At 38.1% G+C, this 22,842-nt stretch overlaps 1 protein-coding gene across 7 annotated transcripts in view; it reads right to left on the reverse strand.

Annotated features, from left to right (window-relative positions):
• Positions 1–22,842, reverse strand: part of MACROD2 (mono-ADP ribosylhydrolase 2) — an 895,327-nt gene that overhangs the window by 278,546 nt on the left and 593,939 nt on the right. The gene's annotated exons all lie outside the window — the stretch shown is intronic.

Genomic DNA, 22,842 nt, shown 5'->3' on the forward strand with positions numbered 1-22,842 from the left:
CTTGGAAATTGTAACCCTGACCTGTGAAATGGCTGGCAAAGCAAGCTCTAGGCTGAGTCCTTGCAGTCATCACGGCAATAATTTTCCTGCAAAGTCATGATAAGATATGGCAGAATTATTCTGAAGTATCTGATATGAAATAAATGTGCTGTTTTAGGGAGAAGAGTGTGGAGGAGAACTAAGATAGTAACTAGAGATACACACTGACATTCCCATTACATTTTGTATTTATTCCCTGGAACATAACTGGTAAGAACGTAAGTCCCCCTGTTTCATCAATGTAGAGAAAATATGCAATGAATTCCCTATTGTTAGACACCCTTTTGTAAATGCTCAGTATTTTGTGCTTGGGGGATTCAGCAGAGAAACATTTACTCAATTGTGAATGTCTGTTACTCTTTGCCTAATTTATCTGTGCAGTATCAGAAAAACGTACACCAGTAGTTTATAGAAACATAGACTATTCTGAGTTGAAACATACCCACAAGGATCATAAGAGTCCAGCTCCTGGCCCTGCACAATGTTCTTCAAAGCATAACAGTGCAACAAGGATTTTGTGACACAAAACTAACAGAAATCTATTTCAGGGACTCCCAAACTATGTGGAGATTCTGGCAGGTTTATCTGCCTCTTTTACTGTGCTTGATCCAATCTCACTAAAAATGTCTAACTTACAATCAGGTAATGCCACCTCTCCATGAAAAGCCCATTAACAAAACACAGGTATTAAGTAATCAAACTTTAATATGATCTATCTGAGGATTAAGATAACATTATAATGGGAGGGCTATAATAGTAACAAGCAAATGTCAATCCAGAAAATCACTTCAGTAGCTATAGGGATAAGTGTTATAATTTGTCAGTTTAACTGAGATGCCTAATGTTTTCTGTAAATCAACTCATCCTGATAAAAAAAAGGTCTGTATCTTTTTTTTATTTTTGTTAGCACAGCCTAAGTGCTGGGCAGGTTTTTATTCATTTAAAACATGTTCCCTTCTCTATGGATTCTAAAAGGCTTGTCACAGGCTTAATATTCTTATTTGCCAGTTTTAATGGTTTCATTTTGAAGCAAATCATGAAAGGAACCAAATGCACATAAACACAAATAATAATTATGTGTTTTCATATTTTCTCAGAAAAATATCTACACTGGCATATTTGTGCATATATCAAGATGTAACAGTTTGCAGACTGTTCCTGTGTGCTAAAATCAACCCTGAGTCCCATGGCTTAATCAACAAGACTGTTAAAATGGAAAAACTTCCATGTTTTAAGTTTATAAATTTGTCAATATGTTTATAAATATATAAATTATGCTCTTCAAATAGTAGCTTGTCACATTTTTAAACTGTGGGACTGTATTGAAGGCTGTCTCTGCAGCCAGTACGACAGGGTATCTCCACCATGCATCAAGTACTTGCCGTGTGGGAATCATCAGCACCAGATGGCATGGAATATAAAGATGTTTTAAAGAAAAGAAGAATGGGAAAGAAGAGGGGGGGAAAGAAGAGAAAAAAGGTTCCAAGCATTTATTCCATACATGTTCTGAAATCCAGTATTGGTACTATAAATACCTTCTGAATCACAACAGACACATAAATAACTGCACTTCATTAGGGCCATGTGGGCTAAGGCCAGCTATTGACAACACAGATGATAGTGCTTATGACAATAAAAGAGAACAAATGAGATGCACAGCCCAGCATGCCTGAGGTAGGGTTAACTCAATACATCCACTTGTCCTTCAGCTGTGAAATAAGCAGCATAATCTTGCAACTGATCCCATATAATCATCTTGTCAAAGATGTATTTTAGTAGTCAAAATTAATTCACTCATGCTAGGTTGATTCCCATTACTATGGTAAATCCGTTCTGTTTGGAAGCAGAGATGATAGTATTCTACCAAAAAGCTTACTGTGTTGCTATTCTTGAGCTTTTTTCTTTTTTCTCTCACTCTTCTTTCTTTTCTTTTTTTTTTTTTTTTTTTAATAACCATTGTCACATAGTGATTGGACAAACAAGCTAAGTTCCTACCTTGATCATTTCTGTGGACACTGATAACCTGGAAAGAAAATACCCTCATTTGGATCAGCTACGTTGAAGACTAAACAGATGAGCCATGAATCTTCTGCTAAATAACCTACCTTGCCTTATTGAGCTCATTCAGCCAGAGAAAACCTTATTTGCTGTCCACTCAAAAAGTAACTCTAAGAAAGACAGTGAAATTAAGTACTGTGAAAAGCCAGTAACCTTTCTGTTACCCCGAGGAACAAAGTTGCTCCAATTCACTGTATCCTTTGTGGACTGTGCTACAGTAATTAATTATCATTCATGGGAAACAAAAAGGGGAAATAAGAAATTTTAAAAATGCATAAACAAAACATTATTCTGAAGAAATTGTGATATGCTACTTGATTCCTCCCAAGAAACATACAGACCTTTACATTTTCCTCGAGTGAAAAAATTCAGCAGCAACAGAAAACTACGTGCAGTTCCTGAAGAATGATTTCCACTTGCATTCAACTGACATGACAGATGCAGCTGGTAGAAGGTGGTTAATAAAGAATCTTGAAAGAACTTCTCTCCTCTGATACAGTGACACAGAGCTGGTAGAGAACTGAAATAAGGGAGAGCCTTTCTTCAGCCATCAAAGTGCATTGGGTAGCACAGGGATCCTTGGTTAAGTCAGTCAGGGTCAATGTTGGCAACAGGGAACATGATGAAATTCAAGCAAGCCAGTGAAGTCAAGACAAGTTGCAGGTTAAGATACATGGACTCTCTGGTAACAGGGCTTGCTCAGCCTTGGCTTGTCAGAAAACGTGCCCAGTGTCTGCTGTCTGACAGGGGCCTCGTCTCATCAGCACAACTCACCTGCACCATCTACAACTCAGGTGCTTTTCTATTGTATGCCTGGGCTCAGCTTAAGGCTGTGGCTGAAAGAAGTCAGTTGCCAAAAGATGGCTAAGATGCAAGACAAACAATGTCACTGCTGTTTTCTCTGAAACACACAGTGTCACACCATGCTTCACTTCACACTCTGCCATGTTGATATCATTGGAAAAATACCTGCCATATAATTGTGTTAAAAGTGTCAGCTGAACAGAGATATACACTGTAATTATGTAGGTCATGGGAGCATAGGCTTGCACCAATAAGTAAAGACTCCACTGAAGAAAAACTAGATTTCAAGTTTACTGAGTTGTTTGATATTAACTAGCATTGGAGGGGGGAAGAAGTTTTAGTGAAAATGCATTTACACTTGGACTACTGAGGAGGAACACAGTTCCCCTATGAGAACCTTGCTGCAGGAAGTATCATAATGCCATTCTGAAGGAGAGCTGCATGAGTGTAAGAATTTCACTTTTCTGCAGTAGTCAGTATACTTTTTTTATTAGAAGTCAACGTTTTGGTTTCATTTTTCCATCATTTGTAAAGGACTATGCTTGCAGGGGGATCACATCATGGAGAAATGGATTCTCTAGCAGTCTTGTAAAAAAACCATAGAAAGGCATACTTGGAGACTCTGGGAAGCAAAACTGCTTTGTAGCTGTGCTGTTTTTACTGTGCTGTGTGCTGGAGCTCTTCTGTCTGTCAGGGAATTTCTAATGCCCAAGCAGAACATTAAGGCTTCAAGCTGAGCATAGTAGGGAAAAGATCAGAAAGACACCAGCGCAACAGTGAAAGAAAAAAGATCTCACTGCTCTGGCCATTAGCATACTCCCATGGTAAGAGAAAGCACACACAATGCAAATGCAAGTGGAAGATATACTCACGCAGGCAGTTTTGCAATTATAAAATCTACCTATGAGAGTGTATATGCAATGTCTGTGTAAATTACAGAGCTGTTTAAACACATGTATGCAGCTGTTCCTGAGCTCAAGCACATCATTCTCCTTTAAACACACTTTACACCATATCCAGAATTGCTATTCCAGAAACAAGCATTGTACAAAGAAATGTTAATTGAAAGACATTTTGAAGTGTACATGAGCTTCCTAATACAGAGTATTTAATCTTCTATTTAGCCATATATAGCAAGCAAGTCGGGTTTTAGGGTGGCAACATAATACAGCCAAAGTAATTTGAAACAAGGTGTAAAGCACTAGTCAGCTGTGAAATCTCCCATCATACACTGAATTGCACAGCAATGGGATATTGGCTTCAGTGTAGCTACAATTCCAACAAGGTTAAATATTTATTCTACCCACTGATTTAAATAAAAATGCCTTGTTGTTCTCAAGTGAAGCGAAGTGTAAGGAATCAATCCTACCTTCCCAAACTGTCTTGCTAATGCCACAGGAGATAAAACCCAACCAAACCAACCCCCACGCACCCACACACTCTGAATTCCACTTGAAACTGTTACTTTCTCTTGAAAAGTGTGGTCCGGGGCAGTGGTAACCTCAGCCTGCACTGACACTATCCCAGGCCCTCCTTGACACACACTCTCTCTAAGCACCAAGGGATGATCTGTTTTGCAGTGGGAGTAAAGTAATGATTCTGTACCTTGCCAAGCCCTGTTCCTCATGGCATTTTGCTATTGATTGCAGGCTCTAACTGAAGGCTCATCTGAAGCAGAGATATTCTTGATGTGCCACTCCTTATTGAGTCTCTGATGTCTACTAATACATCTGCCACTACAGGCTGGGCAGGGGGAGAAGAGGTAGGAACTGCCATGAGAGGCTCACTCTTCTTGCTGACAGGATCTTTGTGCCCACAGTGGGAACCAGGAGAATGCACAGAAGAGCAGCAGATTGAGGTGGAGGAAGAGGACAAGAGGGAGGGAGCATGCAACCTTTCGCTGCAAGACAGGGAGTAGGATTTGGGGGGGAAGGGCTGAATGTGAGAGACAATATCAGGGCTGCTGGCTTTGCTGGAGCTCTCAGTACTTTGACTCAAATAGGCAGCACACTGTGACAGGAGTTACAAGAACTTGGGGAAACACATGTATGAAATGGACATGAGCCACCACGGCAAAATGAAGGGAGATGGCAGCATAGAAAGTCTGAGAAACTTCAGAGGAATCAAACATACATAAGCAATAGTGAAAAAAATACAAAGTCGCATAAAGAACACAGACAGTGTTGCCAGCCCAGCTCTAGCCTTTAAATCACTTCCACCATGTTCAATTGCTCTAACAGATGCAACCCAAAGACCTACCTCGGTTATCTAAAACCAAGAGTATTTGGGGAAGGCCATCCATGCACAGGAACAAACAAAGAACAAACAAAACTATCTGACATTATTTCTACTGAAGTACTGTTCATATCTCCTGTCCAAGTGAAATCAAAGATTTCCTAAGAGCACATAATCAGCTGAAACAATATATACTTACTCCTCGTGAAAGGAAAAAAAATAGGAAATAAAGATGTTCTATTATCTTTTTTCCCAAAATATATATCAGAAGAAAGTTATAGGGCAGGTTGGGTGAAAAAGCAAGATACTGTGTCTGGAACATTTAATCTACTTAGTTTAGTCTTTTTAACAAATACATTATTGATTCTTGGTTTGTCTTTATTATTCACATTGTGGATTTTTTTCCATTCTTGCCTCATGCAGCAATAAACCATACTGAAGAGTCACACCAGCAGCTACTGTATTCAGGAAATCTACAACAGCTCAAAACTAAAATATTTCCATCCAATCTGGAGTTCAAAAATGCCAGCGCACTTGGGAGGAACAGAGAGGGTGTGCACTCTAAATTTGATGCTTAATGGCTTGTTCTTCGCTGTACAGAAAGGGACTTTCATGCTACCTGAACACACACTACATGTACGCTGCTTAAACAAGTGCTTGTGCAGGTTGTTGGACTTGAAGCATCATTGCACTACCTCAACAATTTTCTGAAGTAATTTTTTAAGAGGAAGCATTTTTTCCCCTTGCCCAGATGCTGCTTAATTTCTGTAGTAGTCATTTGCCTGGCAAGAGGTCAGCACCATATATCCTTCTCTTTGTCCTGCAAGGGTCACAATGTGCCTTATTTGATTTTATGCTCCTGTATGTATCAGCAACCAGCCAATCTACTCTATTTATCATCATTTCAGGATGTATCACAGCAACAACTTTGTCAAGAAAAACTACATGGAAGCTACCAGCACCTCTTCAACCTTCCTCCCAATGCTGCACCAAAAAAACTTTTTGCATGTTCTGAGATTACAGCAGTATACACAACAGATGAAATGTTATTAGAAAGATTTTTAAGGATTGGAAAAAAGGGAAAAACTGGACTAAAGCAAAAGTAAGGAAAAATTGAAATTTAAAACTCTAATTTCAGCAAACCTGCCTTAGGTTACAAAACTGGTTACAAGAGTGCATTACACACTTACGCTGCTCTTTGCAAAACCTCAAATGCTAAAGGGTATAAAAAAACCATTAATGGGTAAAATATAAAAATATCCTTATCTCTTGGAACACCCTCACCATCGCACTTTTGACTAACAATCTCCCCAAGGAGCAGTTGCTTTTTAAGCCCAATACTGGTAGTTGATCAACAAAATAACCCAGATCTCATCAGATTCTTCAGCGTTTCAAAAGATCACAGCATTAACTGTAAAACAAGTATTTGTTAAAAATACAATTTCTCCAATCTCTAATTTGCATTTCACTCAAAATCATGCATTTATTGAGCCTTGCATTCTTCAATCAAAAAGAAAATTAAATAGCCACTTAAGGCACTTCCAATTCCAGAAATGCAAATCCAATTTAGTCTTGATATGAACTTTAGGTCTTATTGACACTTGTTTTAAATAGCATATTCAACATGCATTCTAGTAAGTGTCAGTGTATTGTTGGGGTTTTTAAAATTTATTTTTAAATCATTAGATGAGCAACCATGTTCTCCTTTAGTAAGGAATGGGATTTCCTAGAGTTCAGAAAGGTTTAACAAACGTCAACATTTCTGGTTAGACCAACAGCAGTAAATCCAGCCTTAAAGTAAAATGATTTAATTTTGTAAGATGCCACTCTTCAGAGGGAAACCAAAAGCCCAAACACACGTTTTTCAAATAATTTTGAACAATATTCAAACTGAAACAGGGGAAAAAGCAATGACAGAGCAAATGACAATTACTGTAGTCCGAAGAAATGTCCAGATTTGAAGCGAAGGAACTGATGCTATGATTGGTCAGATCAAGCAGCAAAAGATTTGAAAGACTAAGAAATCTCTTTTGTCCAACAATGCAGTACAAATAAGAAGTTGATCTGGACAATTTAAATGTAAATTTCTTACCACCTGTCAGACAACTGAGATTTAAAGACCTCCACTTTAAAACCCAGGCACCTCCAAACCTAGTCTTAAAGTGAAAATTGACCTCCCACCTCAATTTCCTTGTAAATGGGGCCATGTGGCAGTAAAGAGGTTGTTTGTTCCAGCGTTTTATTAAATTTAGGCTATATGTATGGTTGGCATGAGATGACCCACACTACGCCTGGGGAAAACCACCCTTTCAAGGCAGGTCCATGCCACAGTTAAACACAACTAATCCTCTCGGAAACATGACATCCCAGGAAGATTAGCAGATGGGATATGGAAAAGCATTAAATGCATTGCATAGAGAAACCTCATTGATTGTTAAGCAATGAGGCAAATGAGGGAAAAGAGAAGATTTTTAATTGGGGGATACATAAAAAGAAATTGTGTCAATTCAATAGAGTTTGTTACATAATCAAAAATAATGTAAGCCTTAGGGAACAGCTTTAGCCAATGTGATTTCAATTAAATTTATCAAAACATCCTTGCTATATGTACAATTACACTCAATATAGTTCGCTTTATCATGACAGCTGCACATCTCCAGATTGTGAAAAATACCACTGCAATATTGAGTTGGGTTGGGATTATTTCAGTGAATTATTGATATGCAGACACCAGCCTCCACAGCTCAGTCTTCCTCACATCTCTGGGAACAGAAATCAGTAAAAAAAACTCCCAAAACTGCACAAAGGAGGGAAAGTTGTATGTATGTATCAACGTATGGGTCAAAATCAAGAAAGGGCAAAACAGTACCTGGGAGTGAGGGGTAAAAAAAAGTGAGAAACAGCTCTGCAAGCTCCCCTTGCAGGAGGTGGGAGAAGATCTGGGAGTGAGGGGGTGATGTTGAGCGTGGGAAAGATGGGGTTCAGGGGAGACCTTTGTCTCTCACTAGGTAAATCTATTTTAAGTGACAACACATTAAATTAATTTTCCCCAAGTCAGGAATGTTTTGCCCATTATGGTACTTGGCAAGTCACCTCCCTGTCTTCATCTTGGTGCACAAATTTTTTCATCTTGTTTTTGTCCCTGTCCTGCGGAGGAGGAGTAAAAGTAAGCAAGTGGCCAGGTGGGGCATCTGGCAGCAAACATCAAGCCACCATACAGATTCCAACCACAGATTCCTTTTCCATAAAATATTCTACCTATTCTACTTTTTTTTTCACCAAAACACACAACTTGAAAGCCTGCAAAAAAAAAAAAAAGCCACAATCACATGCAGAAAAACCATAAGAAAGGAAGGGAATGGAAAATTAAGGCATGAGAGTACTTGTGCTGGTGAGATCAACATAAGGTACTTGGGGACACATACACCAATTCTAGTTAGACATTTCCAGTTAGATTTACAAAACTAAGAGATCATCATTCTACAAAATCATGGTTGTGTTTTATAGATTAATTGCTAAAGAAAGGACTCCCAAAACAAAGCAGGAAAACTCACAGTTCTGATGAGTCAAACCCAATGAGATCAATACCTATGTTTATGTGAATTATACATATTTATATATGAACTTTGCAAAATAATCTCATGCAGGTTGGTGCTGATACAAATAAAACCTGCTGAACTTACAGTAACTACCAGGAGACAGAAAAAGAAGAACATACTCAAAGTCTGTGGTGTTATGCCGCTGCAAGTCTGAAGATTATTATTTAAAAATATTACAGAAAGGAAAGGTGCACTTGCTATATAAACCATTTAAGAATAAGTAAATAAATTATACTAGCACATACTAATCAATCTATGTTGAAACCACCATATAACCAGCACCCAGTATTTACCTTAAAAGTATTCTAGGAACACAGGAATAAAGTGGTGGGCATCCAAATGAAAGAAGGACCTCTAAAATTCAGAAAGGTTAAAGAAGAAGGATTTGTATTCCTTAGAAAATAGGAGATTACAATTAAACTTCTATGAAACAAATTAATTTGAAGAAACCAGAAGACTAATTGCTGCAGGTTATCTGAGTTCATGCAAACACCAAAAGAAGGGAACTGAAGTCAAATTAAGACATCCCCTCTCCAGCAGGAATTTGGAAAAAAATCCTCTAAACAGCTTGAAAGAGCAGGAAGGAGGAAAAAAATGTTAGCAGTCAGACAAACTTTTGCAAACAGTTTAAAAACTGCTTAGAACACATTTGAAAGAGCTAGTGTGCAATAACAGAGCCAAGGGAGAAAACAATGAATGTGTGAGCTTCTGGGACATTCCTTGTGCTAAAATTTTAACGTCAGTCTTGTTTCTTATGACTTCCCATCAAATTCCACATCTTTCTCATGTGCTGCATGGGATAATACCACCAGAAACACACCAAAAAGACTTGATGCTTCTAAAGGATTGAAGTACTTTTGAAAATCCAGTAGACAAATAAAAAAGCCCACAAATCAGTTTGAACAAAGCAAGTTCAGAGCATGGAAAAACATTACCTTCTAAATCCAGTTTTAACAAATGAAGGTGCTACTGCCACATCCTTGTCCCCCAGGAGTTACTCCATGCTCAGACCTGCTAGATGCAACATTTGTGTGGACATCCTTTGCTTTGGGCCAAATCAGTGGGTTAGACTGGATTCAACATCTTCAGTCTAGGTGGTTTTTCACCGAGCAATGCTTTTTGGAATTGAAATGGTTTGGCTAGGAGGCGGACTGAGAGACCTGAGGAGACCGTGAGTCTTGGGGCAGCTGTGGGCTGAGCATCCTCACAGCAGGTGGAACTGGAGTAGCCAAAGAGTGCTTAGATAGGGTTGTCTAGGAGTTTGATGGTGGTGGGTTTGGCGGTTTTTGATAAAACAAAGTGTCTTTTAAATAACTGCATCTAACGTGTGCTAATGTGATGACACTGTCTTAAGTGCTGAACATTACAGACAGATAATCCAGGATTGGATTGAAGCCCACGATTATCTTCTAGTATTTACCCTGTGGATATTTAGATTTGTTGTGAAGGAAGAGAAAGAGAGCTTCATCATCAGTCTTGACATTTTCGAGGAAGAGAGGAGCCTTACAATTTAGAGATCCACAGACATTAATGTATTTAGTAGGCAGTGACAAAAATAAGCAATAAATACAGAGTAACCTAAGTAGCATGGATCATACATTAGAAGTTACAAAATTAAGGCTACACATGAAATTCAGGCAGAACCATTTTGTTTAGTAAGTAGAAAATCAATGAAATATGTTGACAGTAAGTCATAAAAACAAATAATAAAAACAAGTAGATTAAAAAAAACTGCGGAGGTAAGGGAAAATTTAAGACATCAAGAATGATAAAACATGGAGCCAAGGCTGAAATGCATTCAGTACAAATATCAAGGTGACCTCTTCCTAGCTTTGATACCACAGAACTTCAATAATTTGTGAAAATTGGTCTTGGTTAGCAAACGCAATTTGTTATCAAATGCAATTTTTTAAAAGCAGGTAATTTCTTGAAATCATATGTAATTTTAACTTAATATATGTTTATGAACTTCAAACCTATGTTTTATTGGCATTAGTGCTGATGGAGAAATGTTTCTATTTATTCCTTTTCAGAAAATGCTCAGCTTAGTTAAGGTCAGCATAAATGCCATGTAATCAACATGGGAAACACAGAAGAAGGTCAACGACTAGGAAAGAGAATCTTGAAAACATGAAAAAAGTTAAGAAAGTATTTGGAAGCTAACTCTTTACTATCAAATGCCTCACATTCCACAGCCAAAACATCACTGACTGCCCTTAGTAAGACAATTTTGAACATGCTGGCATTATTAAAGAAATACAAGGGCAGAGTAGTTACATATTCCCATATCACTTGTGCACACTCTTGGCCACCCAAGAGGGTACCCAATGAGGGTAACTACAGTCACTGCTTCTGATTACCTATAGCCAATAAAATGGTGTCAACTACACCAAGCTACACAACTGAGAGATGGGTACAAGGTTCCATAACATGAAATCCTCATTATGAATAACACAGAAGCATTGCCAATATGCATTCTCATTACCTGAATCATGGCTAGCAGCTCTGATTAGAAGGGAGATTTGAATCTTACATCTTTTTTTGGGAAGGGCCTACTATATATCAGTAGTTCACTACTTCACTGAAAACTAGTAAATTGTAACTCATAATGTTGGTAGCAAAATACAACAGAAGATTTCTAGAGCACTGACTGGCATGGCCAGCATGTAAATAACATCACTTGTTTCTTCTATATTGTTTTTAGTACTGTGAAAAATGTATCAGCTTTTCCTTCCTTTCTCACTTTGTAAACTAGGCCAAAAGGGAAAGAACCATCATCTCTTAATTAAGCAGCGCCAGCTTAGCAACAGAATTGTTCTCTACTCTCATTCCTAAAGACAGGAAAAAAAACACCCTGAAAACCAAACCAAACCCAGAAGCCTACAACCAACCAGCAAATACAGCTCAAAATGTCATTGGACATGTTCCTAATGGCACTAGGCTAAAAAATATGTTCTGGCCTCCTAACAGTCAGCTATAGCATGTTTACTGCTACAACAAAAATAATGGTTAAAAACCTATCAGTGGCAGAATGTTTAGCACCTATTACAGACACGAGTGTAACTACCTAATGGTAATTAAGGGCATAAGAGAATGATTAATGTTCTGAATCCATAAAACTGCATCGGTGTGGAAGCTATTATGATTGCACTGTCTGCAGCTCACAGCCTACACTGGGCAATTTACGGTGAAAAGCATTCTGCATAAAACGGATACTCCATTTTTCCAACACTGGATAATGAGCTGGTACATAAAGCTGAAACTATGCACCTCACACTGGTCACCGCTTGAACAGTCGATTTACTCTCATCCTGAGGATGTACTTGTTTTTCTTAATTTTAAGTTCTACATATTCCTATTCTGTATTTTTCTCATCAAAACGCCAAACACTTCACGTGGCATCTTTTGTAATTTAGAAATATGTTTTTCTTCGTCAGAACTAAGAAACAAGAAAATGGATACAGAAAATACTGTACTGGGTGGTAGCTAGAACAATAGCTAGAACAAGAGCCAATTATATTGGCTCTTATTTAGCTCAGGGGTTTTTGAACCAGGTCTTCCCCATGCAGAAGTGGCACAATTATTCACATTGAATAGCACCTTCCTCAGTGAGTGACCTGGAAGTGCTACTAAATTGAACTAAGCAACCCAAAATTTGGTTTGTAACAGAAACAAGTCACAATGTGTGATGAATGATTATATTTTCTATATGGGATACTCCCTGAAAATGAAGGTTTAGTGTTCATATTCCAGAGAGAAACCAAACAGAAGGGGGCAAAAAGTCTTCCACTGCCACAGCATCACACACAATAAGTTATTACCCTTTAAATAGTACTACACAGTATTTCTGTAAAAGGGTTCTTTCAAACATCACAGAGAGAAGGGAAAAAAAATGATATGCTGCATTGTCCAAAACTAAATTGGAAAAGAATACATACAGATTATCATCTAGTAACATATAGGAAAGCAAGTACTTTCATTCTCTTACATATAAGTAATATACTGAAAGGAATAAAAGAGGTACACAAATCATTTATAAATCAGACTTTAAAGTAATGTCCTTTTCAAGGGGCTAGATACTCTTTCAAGAAAAAGTAAGATAAAGTCTTCCCTGCCCAAATCAAATATTTTTTAAAAGGTACCATACTTTGGACAAGATTTCTCCTCTGCTGAGCTCAATGCAGTTATTCAAAGTGAATAGGGTCAATTACAAAAAACCACATTTATTTCTCTCAGTGCAATGGAATATTTCACAGCTGGCGCAAATCACCGTAGCTTCTCTGAAACCAATGTGCTCTAGCATGAAGTCAGCTGCTTCCATTTCAGTTACCAGATGAAAACCTAAAACCATAGCCATAGATAGAATAAAGAACATTATTAAGTAAAGAACATTACTATGAGTAGGCCAGTTAAAAGAGTCCCATATTCCTAATATAACCCTAGAAGCCACACAGCTGTCGCGCAATTCCAAAAACTAGATAAGAAGAAAGAAGAAAATAAGCAAACATCTACCGAAAGTTCCCAAGTTCTCTACATAACTGTCAGAGTAAATAATTTTCTTTAGGCTGCCACTGCTTTCCTTTCCACCTGGAACCAGCTTACCTCCTGTCCCCTGGAACAAAATCAGAGTCTATCTGAAGCTACAGCTGCTCAGACTTGCCGGCAATAACAACAGAATCATAGAATGGCTTGTGTTGGAAGGCACCCTAATATAATCTAAACTTCAACCTCAAATTTTTGCTGTCTTTTTCAGTAGCCATAACACATCCAGCCAAACCAAGGAGTCATTTTGGTTCCCATGGGATCAGACACAAAATCACTCCACAAACACAATTTAGGTTGTTCTCTCTTTAAACCAGGATCTTGTAAGCCACTGTGACTTTTCCTCCTCAGAACTAATCCAGGAGCTCCCTGTCCCACCTCAGTGATGGATGAGGTGTTGGGATGCTCTCAGTAACCTCTATCACACCCACCAAACCCTCTGACTGAGAGCGAACAGTTTGTTTATGGGCGGTGCTGGTGACAAGCACACCAACAAGTCCCCTCATTCAGTCAAATGGGAGAATTGAAGGATTAGTCTGTCATGCCAGTACAGGGCCTCATTTTTCTTCTGTGCTACGTGGGTCACCCCCCTTCCCGCAGCCTGTATTTGATTGTGATTAATTCATCAAGGCTGGCTATAGCATGGAAATGAAGAAATGGATTGCTAATTACAGTTATCTTCTCGCAGAACACCCCTTGAACTGGTCCTTTTCTGCAGTAGTGACAGCTCAGAAATAAACCAAATGCAGCTCTATTGAGCAGAAGCCTGACTTAAAGTGTATTTTAAAGCAGAAGGTGACTTCCCCCTGCCCAAACCAGCTCTTCAGTGTAAATGACTGACTTCTATCCTGTCTGCCTGGCAGGTACACAAAGAGCCTGTCCACATTTGTTTTCATAGTTACTTTGTTAATATGCACCAAATTTCTGACTTAACACTCTTCAACAAGAAGGTGCACATTTGTTTCTGCATGCCTCACCCTGAATAAACCTGAAGGGGAATTTAATATGTATACAATTACTGCCAAGTAAACAAACCTAGCAATGATTCTACTCTGCACAGAAGCTCTGGAAAGGATTCAAACTTCTTCCCCAACAGTACTCACAGAAAGGTAAATTCTGACTCTTGCTGCATTTTCTCTGCAATAAGCCTCATGTGTTCTTACAGGCTGTGTAATATTTCATTGATACAGGCAACTAGCTTAAATTGAATAATCAGATTCTGATAGATTAGTCAAACAGGAAACAATTCCATAACAACCTGATATTTTATTAACAATTATAAATATGGAATTTGAGAAATAACACTTCAGTCCTGGCAACGCATGCATGCAATTTGTTTTATTCACTGATACAACCACCAGCAAGTTACTTGAGTTGCATAAATTCAAAGTATGTGTACAAATCTAACTTTTTATTACCTCAGAAATTACCAGTTAAAAAAAAAATCCTTCTGGAAAAAAAAAAAAATCAGACCATTGTAATAGATGCTTCCTTCCATTGTTGTAATTCACAGTATTTTATACTATTTTCTGGTGCATCACACCTTGAGACAAAAGACAGGTTAACATTTTGCCAACATGTGCGGCACACAACAGCTCTAAATGCATTCCCAAGACAAAAAGGAATAACTCAGCCTCTTCCAGGCCCAAGGTGGCCTTCCATTAACCCAGCTGCCAACACAATCTGTGGTGTGCAGAGCTGCAGAATACATCTTATAAACAGGATTTTGGCTTAGAAACAGGATTAGTCATTCACTACACAGAATCATCCAGCTCTGCTATTCTGCCTCAGTGGCAGTTGCCCTTTCCAGTGATATATGGCAGCATTCCTATTTAACAAAGACGCAGGACAAAGGACAATACAGTGAATGACCCTCAGAGCCAGAGACACCTTTAGCTTGACTTTCAGGTACTTTGATGATAGCAAGCCTATTCTGTTGATCTTTTCTTTCATTTCAGGAGAAAGATATTTGCCCTAACAGCAACACATTTTTACCTTTCACAAGCCATCTAAAAGCCTCCATATTATCACACACATTTCTTCTGAACTTCTTGAAGTGACCAAAGTTAAGAATGAGAGATGACCTTGGTAGTGTAAATTTATGTATATGGCGACTTTCAGTGTTTGTACTGGAGTAGTATTAAGGGTCTCCAACACTGACTAGGACCATTACAATAGATATTGCATAAATAAACAATAAGAGGCAAAGTCTGCTATCGAGAATAAAAAGTAGGACAAATAAGGCCCAGCACCACAATATTTTGTGGCCAGAACAAGACAGAACTATCCCTCCACACTAAAAAATAAGGTAATAATGAGAAAGAGAAGCTGTTTTCCTGAGGCATTTACTATCTAATGCAGTTGCAGAAGTTCAAAAAGATACCAAAGGTCGACACCTTTTTGGTAAAACTATTTGATGTACATGACGCCACAAATATTATTCCTACTCAACTTTAGTGTGTCAGGGCTTTTAAAAGCTCTACAAGGACACATAGATAAAGGCTTGTACTACTATTCTGTCCTCACAGAATGAGTTTTAAGCTCTGAGTGGGAGTCAACTGAATACACACAGAGTCACAGGACACCTCAGGCTGAAAGGGAACCATGAGGATTATTGAGTCAGACTCTGCTCCTCACAGGACTACCTAAAATTAAATCATGGGACTAAGTGCATCATGTTCATCAGGCTTCATGGCAGCTTCCTTCTGTTTATTTTTGTAAACTCCAGATAAAACAATTGCATGGTATTAAAATGATTGTGGGTGATCATCTAGGAATAGAAATCTTGCCCTTGGCGAGCTTTTCTAGCTGCTAAAGTATACAGGACGTGTGTGGTATAACTAGGATTACATACAAGACTAGTTATGCCAGAGTGCACAGGTAAATGAAATCTGCCAAGTGCTAAGATGTGGGAAGGCATGAAAAAGATATTCTTATAATGACTATGTTTTCACACTACATCTAATCATGAATATGGTTAAAAGACACCCACAACAACATGGTAGAATTCACTAATGGATTGGGCTCCAAGTTAAGTTTTAGACACATACTCTCTCCTGGGGCAAGGGGCAAGATTACATCAAAGAAAAAATTAGGATAGCAATAACTGGGCCTTTTACCAAGAAATATTTTATACTTCATGTATCATCTTAATGTAATGTCTCTAGGATGAGGTCCATATAGCTTTATTTTCTTACTTCAATTCATTTCTTAGTAAATTAGCTTCAAAGAGCTTAAGCTTTTCTGGAGTGTAAAGCCACAGAACAAACACATCAGATTATCTTGTTGACATCAGCCAGGAAAATTTAGAAAAGAGAGTAAGTGATTCTGTTGGTATACAACAAAATAGAGTTTTAACTTTCATCATGGTAATTAAGACATTCCTAATTCTTTGAATAGAAAAAGATAAATATGAAAGCAAATAATATATCTGACCAGCTGAAGCCCTGTTTATGATTTCTGCATTATGCTTTCTGAATACCAGAGAACTTTTCCAACTTATTTATGCTTTAAAGGATAGTTACCCAATAAAAAAAAAAATACAAAAAGTGAAAGGAAAAAGGGGAAAAGTGCCCAAAGCTCAACATGTCTTTGATGCCTTTGGAGATGTTCCTGGCTTTTCCTCAGCAGTCTGGAGATACCTATAGAGCTCATTGCAAAAGGAACTCCATGCTAGGAGCTTCAAGATGGAAAACACTATGAAATAAGAGCAAGAGAGCGCACAATTGTTTCTTGCGGAGTAGAACCCAGACAGTGAGGTTAAAGAGGGTGGGCAGCTGCAAGATTGAAGGGAGCAATTAATATAATAATACATATCTAATATAAATATGGATGAAATATAAATATATATAGATATAATTTTAAAAGGAAAAAGTAACTACATAGACTTTTATTTCTTCCTAAAGAGAACATAGAAAAGACTAAAAGAGAGGCCACGAGGCAACTGACTATTCAGTGATCAACAGTCTAAGTTTTCAAAGGGAAATTTTTAAGGACAGTCAGTAAATGCCATTTGAATGAAGGACAGGATTTGTCCTCTAGTGTTCAGGGGAAATGCTGCAAACTGGACCAGTCAGCAAGACCTTCAGAATAGATAAAATTCTAGATAGTCAAACTACATTATCCATAAAAAGCCAATTTCCACTGAAAAAGAGAGATTATTAAGTCTCTTGTCTGGAGTCAAGTTAGAGCTTCTTCTTGCTAAATACATCATATGAATGTTAATTTTAGACTGCTGAGAGCTCATTGATTTACACTTCCCTGTAATAATTTTTTTAGTATTTAAATTATGGGAAGACACCAATTAGTATCATGGACACCTCACTGTCTGAAATAAGAACACTGTTAAATAATGCATGTAACAAATTTTCATACAAGTAGTAATTAGATTTCTAGGATTACGTGAATATTATAATAGCAATTTCATAGCTGTTACCATTATTAATTTTAATAATAATCTATTTAACCAGTGATCAGTCCCAAAAGAAGCATCAAAGAATGAATTCTCATATATCTTCATTTTCTCTAACATATCACATTATGCCAATTATGGAGCAAATAACAAAATGCAATTAACTCCCAGTGAGTTACAAAAAAGGTCTTTTAAAACCACACAGTGTCAAAAAAGTTGATGTGGTCTGCATTGAGGGATGAGGAGTTACTGATCAAGTTAAAAAATTACCTTAGTTATGAAAATCTTATTAATAGGAACTTTCCTTATGTGACCTACTGGATTGGGAATTTTTATCACAAAGAATTTATATGATAATATTCATTTTCTTGGATAACCTCAACTGACATCACAATATCCAAATCCTGATGATCACATAAGCCTCAGGCCTTTTTAATGGTGACAGGAACTCAAAGCACCAGACTGGAGATAAATACAAAACTACTTCATAGTTACTTATTACACATTTGTGTATAGTGGCTCTGAAAAATTTACAGCTAACTCCTTCCTTGGAAAGATGACAGTGCAACCCTTATTAGAATTGCTCATTAAAGGAACATCTATCCCAGAAATGAAATGCCAACAGGAAAATGAGAAGAAACAGATGAGAAAGATAGAAATAGACGGCCTCAACCTTTAACCCTGTGTCAGGAATTTATGCTGCCTTTGAAAACATTTGGTTTAGTCTTCTGACTCAGATTTTCAGAGGGCTTTTATAATCCTTTAGTAGAACACCTGCCGGTTAATCCCTTGTTATAATCTACCTTGGATCACCTCATAGAGAAGAGCTGATGGATATGCTCCCAGCCCTCTGTGGCAGGATGAATCACTCTTTGGACCCTGAGCAGGATACACTGGGAGTCAGGACAGTGGTGACACCAGCTGGCACACGACCAAAGGACCTCCTCCCCCAAATCTAAAGCAGACCAGAGGATCTGTGCTCCCTCCCTGCATCCACCCTTGAGAACAGATTATATGCTTCTATTTCCTATACACACAGCCTAGTTTACTCTATTTTTTTTTTTCTTTTAAGACTCCCCTCTCACAACACGTAACAAATAAAACCGTTCAATGTTCTGCTCGTGACCAGGCCAGAAGCTACAGCTAAGCCTCAGTGGCCTGATTCTACAAGCAGCAAGACTTCAATGTAATAATGATGTTTAAAATGTGGTGAAACTGCATTTCCACCACCTAAATCACCACAGACATTCTGCACTTCCATGGCATTTGGTCTTTTTCTCTCTGTGTTTTTAGAAGAAATGCAAGTACAAATTCATAACAAAACTAAGAGCTGCCACTATCTTTCTTCTCAGAAAGGGTAGAGGACATAATTTTCATGAAATCAAGCTAAGGTACAACATACAGCTATATTGATGTAGAGCTAGAAATACACACCAGTTGGAGAATTCAGTTTCATCTTTCTTCCCCCACTTTCTTTCTTCTTTTTTCCCCCCTATCTTAAGTTTAAAATAACATTTAAATACTAGTTTCTGTTTCCAGAGAGCAGTTTATTTTGCCAACATAAGTATCTCGGAATGAAGCCAAACCCTATATTACTGTAAAGTAACAGTATGGAGGGAACACATAGGTGTGCATAGACCATAACATCTTGAATACCTTCCATATGCAGCCTATCCTACAATTATCTCTCAACATATTTGTGACAAACAGGAAAATTCCTGTCTCCTTACATCCATTTGCAGAGCCCTGTTTTAATTTTGTGGCTTGGAAGCTTTGTAGCACCATATCCAACATCCTTGTTCACTTTGCAGGCTGCAAATACCACAATTTGTAGAGAGGTTCTTAAAGACGCAATAACTCTTTCAGAAAATCTACCAAATAAAGTGGCATTTTCCCCCCAATCCCCCCTTCCGAAGGTACCTCAGACATAGTAAGACAGCAATTATAGGGAAACTGGACATGTAAATGGTGATCCACTGCTATAACATTGTCTTGGGGTGACTTTATGATGTGTATCCCATATCGCTGCTCTATGCCAGAAATTAATTTTGTGCGTTTCTGTGCCTTTAAACTGAGCCTTAGAGGGGGGAGAAAAAAAAAACTGAGCAGAACTTTCAAAGCAGTGTTTCAAGGACACACAGAGATAGAGTCAGCTCTGCATTCTGCTGTGGCAAGAGAGGAGCAGGAGGAAGCACCCTGCTTGCTTTCCAGCCAGATTTTGGCTTTCTTTTTCTCTGGAGGGAGAGGGAGAGTTGAACTTCTGTTTTCCTGGGACTTCGTTTTTTTCCCTTCTTTTTTGGACTGTTTCAACATCAGAACACATCGGGACTTTTTCCACCAAGGTGGAGGCCCTGGAGGAGGGCCCACCCCACCCCAGCTCTGAGGAGGAGGAGAGAGGCTACCTACGGAAGGACTCTGAAATCTTCCCAGGTTTCTCTCCACAGCAAGAGATTTTATTATTTAGCATTATTATCCTCTTCCGGTGCATTTGTTAAATAAATAGTTTTTATCTTTTTCACTTTCCTTCGAAGAAAATTTATTTTTTCCCCGAACCTGGTGGGGTGAGGGTGGTTGTAACCTGCCTTCTATCAGGGGATATTTCCAAACTTGCCCAAACCAGCACAAACATGAAAATCTGACACACTACAGCCTAAAATAGCACTTTGTACCCTCTGAACTATAGATTTGTCTACAGATTTTTTTCCAAACAGATAGTAAAATCGCTTTAAAAAGGAAAAAGAGACAAAATGTAAGAAAATTCCTAAAAATCTAACTGGTCTGGCTTAAAAAAAAAAAAAGAAAAAATAAGAAGACAATGTTAAGATGGCACTTAGGCTTATGTTTGTGTGTTACTTAACAGCTGCTGAGGATGTGTAGCTTGATACTCCAATACCCCCTAATACCATGGGAGTGATGTAAATCCCTCAGACCTCCTCGCAAAACAGCTTTATTTAGGAAATTTCATGCTCTTGGTATAAATGAAAGCATTTATTGCAACCAAAGAGAGTAACCCAGGCATCCACAGGGATATAAACCTTCACAGCCTTTGCTTTCTTAGACTGATTAGCAGCTCATAAGCTTATTAAAGGTGATAGGGATCTCTTAGTAAAATATATTAGTGATTGGGGATCTCTTAGGGAATTTTTTTTTTCCCAGAGTGCCTGTGGGCAGACTCTCCTGTGTTGTGTAGTCCTTACAAACATTTAGCATTGGTTGCTTTCTATGTCATTTTTCAAAGATAAAATCCCTCATTTGAATCTATCAAACTTCTAAATCAAAGATCCTTTGCGAGCGGATTTCTTGCCAGCACTCTTTAAACTGGAGTATATGAAAATTCAAGTTTTAACTGCTGGCACAGTGCAGCAGTCAAATGGCCTTCCCAAGGCTGTAACTTGTTCAAGCTGAAACATCCACTGCGTGATGGGTGGAGATGGAGCATCAGGGAAGTGTGGAAGAAAGGTAGACTTTTCCTCTATCCAACACCCTGCCCACAGAAAGGAATCTGCCCTTTGCCAAGACCTCGGAAAGAGCCTTGCTTGCTTGTTTCTTCCCAGCTTCCTTTTTATGGGAGTAAAGGCGTGCTCTGCAATGATGAAAACAAGAATGGACTGCTCCCCAGAGAAGTGTGAACACTGTCCTAATGACAAGAGTGAAGGTGAGCAATCTGTACATCTACATGAGTCTGGAGAAGAACTCAATCCAGATTCTAAAACTGGATATACTCAGTTGATCTCTTGCAAATTTCTCTGCTTCAATTTGTAGGAGAAATTGAGTCCTCAGCCAGGAGTTTCTGAAGGGAAAGCATTTGCTTGCATGGATCCAAGATGAGAAAACAAGTGTGTTCCTTCTATAACACTCTACTGGGACAGTCCAGTGTTATGTGCACAGCACAAGGATATCCTAATCAGCTTGGCCACCAGGAATGAGGCTGATCCACTTTTTCATCTACACACTGCCTTTATCTAAAGGAATATGCATAGATAAAGGGAAAACCCCAACAAAACCAAAAAGATGAAAGCATAGTTTTGTGGGGTTTGTGTGTATTTTACATTGCAAACATGTCACCACCCACAGCATAATTTTAGCAATGCAACAGCTATCAAATATTCTTGAAAATACTGACACCTGAAGCCAGATGCAGGGCTGCCTGCTTAATTATTACTCTCAGGCAGTACATCTGAAAGTCTGTAAAGAAGGAAAATATTTTTTTAAGCGAGGAATAGAAAGTATTTATTAAAATGCAAACAGTACCATCGATTAGAGGTTGTATTCCCCCCCAAAAAAGCCACAAAAGCAGCCTAAGAAAAACAGAGCATTTTAGCACAAATGCATTTTATTTCCAACAGTGAAAACAGGAAACAATTACAGAAAAAGCATCTGTCACAGTGTAAAATGTTTCAGTAATGCCACAGCTACCTTCAAGAAAAGCATCATAAACCTCACCTAAACTCAAGATTCCTATCAGAAATCCTTTCCAACTTTCTCTGCTGGCTTTGGGGAACCATATTTCTCACCTGCTGAGACTTTTCTATTAACTAGGCCAATTCTAAAAAAAAGTGAACTATTATTATTTGTACATCCCACTTACTAGTAATTTCCATATATTTATAGCACGACTTGCTTGATTTTGTAAAATAGTAACAAAAATGTATCTATGTAAAAGATCAAGATTTAAGCCAATGAGTCAAGGCCTAAAATGCAAACCTTGCCTCCAAGTTCAAAAGGAGGACCAAAACTGAGAACTGAGGCAGAGCTTTCTCTGAAACCAGATTTATATTCAGCCAATTCTAGTGCTCTGCATCATATTCTGCAACAATGCAAATGCAGTTCAAGTAAAAGGGAATAAAGCACCCACATTGAATTAGATTTTACCTTCTAAAGCCTATTTCATATTTACAATCATAAAATAATTTTAAATGAGGTCCTTGAAAAAGAAGGAACAAGCCTAATATTCCTGCCTTCCTTTCTCCCCTCTTGAATCTGAATTACCTAATTAGTCAAAGCTCAAATTATCTAACAATTACTGTATGTTATGACTTATGTCATACTACATTGTTACATGATGATTTTTTTTTTTAAATTTATTGCTGTTTAGCATAAAATCATTGAATAGTTTGGGTTGGAAGGGACTTTAAAGATCATCTGTTTCCAACC

This window comes from Corvus hawaiiensis, chromosome 3, assembly GCF_020740725.1.
Source record: "Corvus hawaiiensis isolate bCorHaw1 chromosome 3, bCorHaw1.pri.cur, whole genome shotgun sequence".
In the NCBI taxonomy this organism is placed as follows: Eukaryota; Metazoa; Chordata; class Aves; order Passeriformes; family Corvidae; genus Corvus; species Corvus hawaiiensis.